The sequence below is a fragment of the Mesocricetus auratus genome, unplaced genomic scaffold (genome assembly GCF_017639785.1).
Source record: "Mesocricetus auratus isolate SY011 unplaced genomic scaffold, BCM_Maur_2.0 Super-Scaffold_100003, whole genome shotgun sequence".
NCBI classification, from domain to species: Eukaryota; Metazoa; Chordata; class Mammalia; order Rodentia; family Cricetidae; genus Mesocricetus; species Mesocricetus auratus.
The window spans coordinates 9275651-9281650 of record NW_024429188.1 but is presented as its reverse complement, the minus strand read 5'-3'; positions in this window follow the sequence as shown (position 1 = coordinate 9281650).

Here is a 6000-nt window from a genome sequence, read left to right as displayed (position 1 = left end):
GAATTCTCCATGGAAACTCTGAAAGCCAGAGGTCATGGATTCTACCAACACTAAGAGACCATGGATGCCAGGCCAGACTGCTATACCCAGTAAAGTTTCAATCACTATAGATGTAGAAAACAAGATCTTCCATGAAATAAAACAGATTTAAACAATGTATATCCACTAACCAATCCCTCCAGAAAGTTCTGGAAGGGAAACCCCAACACAAGGAAGTTAATTGCAATGAGAAAAACATTGGCAGTCAATCGTTAATCCCACTTTACCAACAACCAAAAGTAAAATGGTGTGAAAATCCACATACAATTCCACCACCAACACCTCCAAAACAAAAAATAGAAGAAATCAATGGCCAATAATATCTCTCAATATTAATGGTCTTCATTTACACATGAAAAGACACAAACTAACAGAATGGACTCAAAGACAGAATCCAACCTTCTGGTGCATACAAGAAACACATGTCAACTTCAAAGACAGACATTACCTCAGAGTTAAGGGTTGGAAAAATATTGTCCAATCAAATGGACCCAAGAAACAAGCAGGGATACCAATCCTAATATCTAACATATTAGACTTTAAACTAAAATAAATCAAAATAGATGAAGGAGGTCATTTCATAAAAATCACAGGAGAAATCCAACAAGAGGAAGTATCAATTCTGAACATCTTTGCCCCAAATATAAAGGCATCCATGTTCATAAAAATTACTAAAACTCAAATCATACATAAAATCTCAGAGACTTATAGTGTGAGATTTCAACACTCCACTCTCAACACTAGATAGGACCACCAGACAGAAACTTAACAAAGACACAAAGGAACTAATAGAAGTTTTGACCCAATTGGGCTTAAAAGACACCTACAGATCATTCCATCCAAACACAAAAGAATATACTTTATTCTCAGTGCCACATGGGCCCTTGTATAAAATCTATGACATACTCAGTAACATATCAAACATCAACAGGTACAAAAAATTGGAATAGCTCCATGCACCTTGTGAGTCCACTATGCATTAAATTTAGAATTCAACAACAACACAAGATTGCAGAAGCCCTGTAAACTCATTGAAATTGAATAATGCGCAATTGTACCTTTCCTGGGGCAAAGAAGAAATAAATCACAAATTAAAGACTACATAGAATTCGAGGATAATGAAGACACAACATATCCAAACTTATGGGACACTTTGAAAGCAGTGCTAAAAGGAAAGTTCATAGCACTAAGTACCCACATGAAGAAACTGGAGAATAGTCATACTAGAGAATTAACAGCACAACTGAAAGCCATAGAACACAAGGAAGCAAACTCAACCCAGAGGAGTAGTTGCCAGGGAATAATTAAATTAAGGGATGAAATCAATAAAGTAGAAACTAGGAAAACAATACAAAGAATCAATGTAATGTAGAGTTGGTTCTTTGAGAAAATCAACAAGTTAGACAAACCTTTACACAAACTTACCAAATGAAAAAGCATGAACATGCAAATTAACAAAGTCAGAAATGAAAAGGGGATCATAACAATGTACACTGAAGAAATCCAGAGAATCATCAGGTCATACTTGGAAAACCTGTACTCCACCAAATTCGAAAATTTAAAGGAAATGGACAATTTTCTTGCCAAAATTAAATCAAGTGCAGATAAGAAATTTAAGTAGATCCGTAATCCCTAAGGAAATAGAAGTTTCAATGCAGAATTCTATCTGAAATTCAAAGATCAGCTTATACAAATTCTCCTCATAGTTTTCCATACAATAGAAGCAGAAGGGTCTTTGCCAAACTCTTTTTATGAGGCTTCAATAACATTGATACCCAAGCCACACAAAGACACAAATAAGAAACAGAACTTCAGACCAATATCCCTCATGAACATTGATACAAAAGTACTCAATAAAATACTGGCAAATTGTATCCAAGAACACATCAAAAATATCATTCACAATGATCAAGTAGGTTTCATCCCAGGGATGCAGGGATGGTTCAACATATGAAAATCCATCAATGAAATCCACCATATAAGCAAGCAGGGAACTAAAATCACATGATCATCTCACTAGATTCTGAAAAACCTTTGACAAAATCCAACACTCTTTCATGATAAAGGTCTTAAAGAAATCTATAATAACAGGAACGTACCTAACATAATAAATCTATATGCAGCAAACCAACAGCCAACATCAAACTAAATGGACAGAAACTCAATGTGATTCCACTAAAATCAGGAACAAGACAAGGCTGTCCACTCTCTCCATACCTTTTCAATATTGTCCTTGAAGTTCTAGCTAGAGCAATAAGACAACAAAAGGAGATCAAGGGGATTAAAATTGGAAAGGAAGATGTCAAACTCTCACTATTTGCAGATGATATGATAGTTTACATAAGTGACCCAAAAAACTCTACCAGGGAACTCCTACAACTAATAAACAATCAACATTTTTTAATTATTTGAGTCAATAGAAAGAGAAGGGATCAATATCATGCTCCTCATGTACAACCACTATTACACTAATACCCAATCCAGCCAACAACTTACCATAAAAGGCATCTATCCTTGATGAGCACAGGTGAAAAATTCTCAGTAAAACCTTGAAAAAATAATAAAGCTCTATATCAAAGATATCATACACCACTAGCAAGATGGCTTTATCTTGTTTTCTAAGGTATCTGATATTTATTGATTTGTCTTTATTAAAAATATGTATAAAATATATTTTGATCATATTTATCGATCTCCAATTTCCCCCAGATTTTACTGACCTACCACGTCACCAAACATTCTATTTTTATTTTTATTTTAATTTTAAATAGCTTGTTTTACATGTCAATCCCAGTTACCTCTCCCTCCCCTCCTCCCGCATCCCCCTCATCCCCCCATCCTCCCACCTTATTGCCAATTCCTTCCGGATAGGGGATATTTAGAGTCTATCGTCTTACTCAGGGTAGGGTCCAGGCACTTCCCTAAGAGTCCATGCAGAGAGAGCAACCCTCTTTGTGTTATGGACACATGATGTCTGTTAGTATTCAAGGGATAAACACTGATCCACTGCTCAGGACCCCTGTACCAACTCGTTGAAGAGTATCTCCAAAGTCAGAGAAACCCTATCTTGAAAAAACAGACCTCCTCATTGACTCTCACATTCAGGGGGTCTGGATAGGTTCCATGCTGGCCTCCCAGCTGTCAGTCTGGGGTCCAAGAGCTCTCCCCTGTTCAGATCAGCTGTCTCTGCTGGTTTTGCCAGCCCATTCTTTGCCAACTTGCTCTTTGCTCCTCTTTCTCTGTCGCTGGGTTCCTTGGGTTCTGTTCAGTATTTAACTGTGGGTGTTTGCCTCTGCTTTCATCAGTCACTGGATGAAGGCTCCAGGATGGTTACAGACATCAAGTTCACTATCAGGAATGGGCATTTGAGGTGGTCTCTACACTATTGCTTAGCTTGTCAATTGGTGTCATCCGTTTAGATCACTAGAGGTCACAATGGTGCCTGATCTGTCTTCTAACCTATGATTCCCTCTTCCCCCTATCCTACCCCCCCAGTCAACCTTCCTGTTCCTCCACGTCCTACTCTGTCTTCCACTTCTCCCCCTCTCTATTTCCCAGGTCTCCCTCCCTCCCCACCCCTCGCAGTGTTTCCCATCTGTTCAGAGGATCTTGCTTCATTTCTCTTCTCTTGGGCACCATGCATATCTTTTAGGTTCTTTCCTGTTTCCCAGACTCTCTGTCAGTGGAAGTGCAGACTGGCACTCTCCTGATCCATGTCTAAAATCCATATATGAGACAGTACATGCCATGTTTCTCTTTTTGTGACTGGGTTACCTCACTCAGGATGGTTTCTTCCAGTGCTATCCATTTACCTGCGAATTTCAAGATTCCATTGTTTTTTCTGCTGAGTAATACTCCATTGTGTAAATATACCACATTTTCTCTATCCACTGTTCAGTTGAGGGGCATCTAGGTTGCTTTCAGGTTCTAGCTATTACAAATAATGCTGCATGAACATAGTGGAGAAGATGCCCTTGTTGTATGAATTTGCCTCCTTTGGATATATGCCTAAGAGTGGAATTGCTGGGTCTTGTAGTAGATTGATTCCCATTTTCCTGAGCAATGTCCCTACTGCTTTCCAAAGTGGCTTTACGAGTTGGCACTCCCACCAGCAGTGGAGGAGTGTTCCCCTCTCTCCACATTCCCTGAGAATGTGGCCACATGCAGCATGCCTACATAAGAACTATATAAATGAATACCTAGCACTGAAAATGAGAAGTAAAAAGAAACTCCCACCCTAAACAATGAAATTGTCTACAATTAATACCCACTGGCAAAGAAAAATCTGCTTTCTGCAATGGAGTGTTACTTTATTAATCATATTTCAGGCAAAGGCCTATGTGCAAAAGTATTTGACCAACACAAAGTAAGTTCAGAAGGCATTTAATATGTTTTGTTTCATTTTGCTTTGTTTGGGCAACTTTTGACTGACTGGCATTTGGATTATATAGTTTGCTTTCCAATTTTGTGTTTTTTGAGTTTGTGTGTGTTATTTGTTTTTAAATATGGACATAAAGAACGTGCCTGATTTTCATTTTTCTTACTAGCTGAATAATATTTTGTAAGTGTAAAAAAGTTTCTTTAGCCATTCAACACATTATAGATATCAAGAATGCTTCTAATATCTGCATATTTTAAATAGAGCAAACATGAACATGTTTGAGGAAGTATCTCTGTAGTATCACGTAGAGTCCTTTTGGTAAATTTCCAATAGTGGCATAGGCTAAGATTGAGGTAGATACACTCCCAGATTTCTGAGAGCAGGCACATCAACTTCCATATTGGCTTTAAAAATTTGTATTCCCACCTTCAATTAATAAGTGCACCACTATCACATCACCAATGCCATCATTTGGATGCATTTTATAGGGATATTTGGGACTTTAGTAATTCTTTTAAATTCCTTCCAGGGTACACAGCATTGACATAAAATAATGTGGATGATTATCTCTATATGTTTTGTCAGATTTGAGGCCTTAGCTAGAGTAACTAATTTGACCCATTGAATAAAGGTCCTAGAGACAGGATATTGTTCTCTATGTTGTGCTGTAAGACAGAGCAACAAAATCCACTCTGGGAGCACCTGCACTTGCCCTTGGGCATCCTTTTTCCTGAGCTGCATCTCACTCTTCACCTGCACATTTGCTCTGTATCAGTACTAGAGATACCCTGGCAATGATACATCCATGGTACAGATAATAGCTATGTGATTTTGAACATCTTCAAGCCATCGAATAACTAAAGAATGCCAATGCAAACCAATTAGCATGAAAGGTGTCCCCTAAGATTGCCAAGGGCTTTGTTGATGGTATGAGCATCATGATCAAAAAAGAAGGGCTGCTAACTGAATAAGGGTAATATCAGAACCTCAAGTCCAGGTGACAGTGCAGAGACTCACACCTTGAATACTGTGAAGACTGAAGTCACCCACAGAGGATCTCAGTAGAGCTTCCAGCTAATTTTTCATAAGATCGGCTAGTGAATTTCCAAAATAACCTGGATCCCATTCAGATCACAAACAATGGGGTCAACAGGGAATTACCTTACCCTTCTTAGGGACTTTCAACTACAGAGAAGAAACCGATTTTAAATAGATTACCATGAGTATATCTGTGAAGCTGGTAGGGAGTGGTGTGTACCTTGCATGCTGTCAGGTGTATGGTGTGTACCTTGCATGCTGTCAGGTGTAGCAAACATCCTTCAGGCAAGTGTGTGGAATTGAATCCCACCTAGTCGCTTCAGTTCTTTCCTCAGTGAACCACTGCTCTAATCATCCAAATAAAAGATGTTTTTACTTCTTCAATATGACTCATAATAATTAGTTAGATTTGCTCGACATTTTGTTTCATTTTTTGGGTGTCAGACTGACTATATATCTCTGCAGTGATATATCTGCAGATATATAGTTTGTAGTGGCCAGAAGATGGTGTCAGAATCCCTGAAACAGGAGTCAGAGTCAGC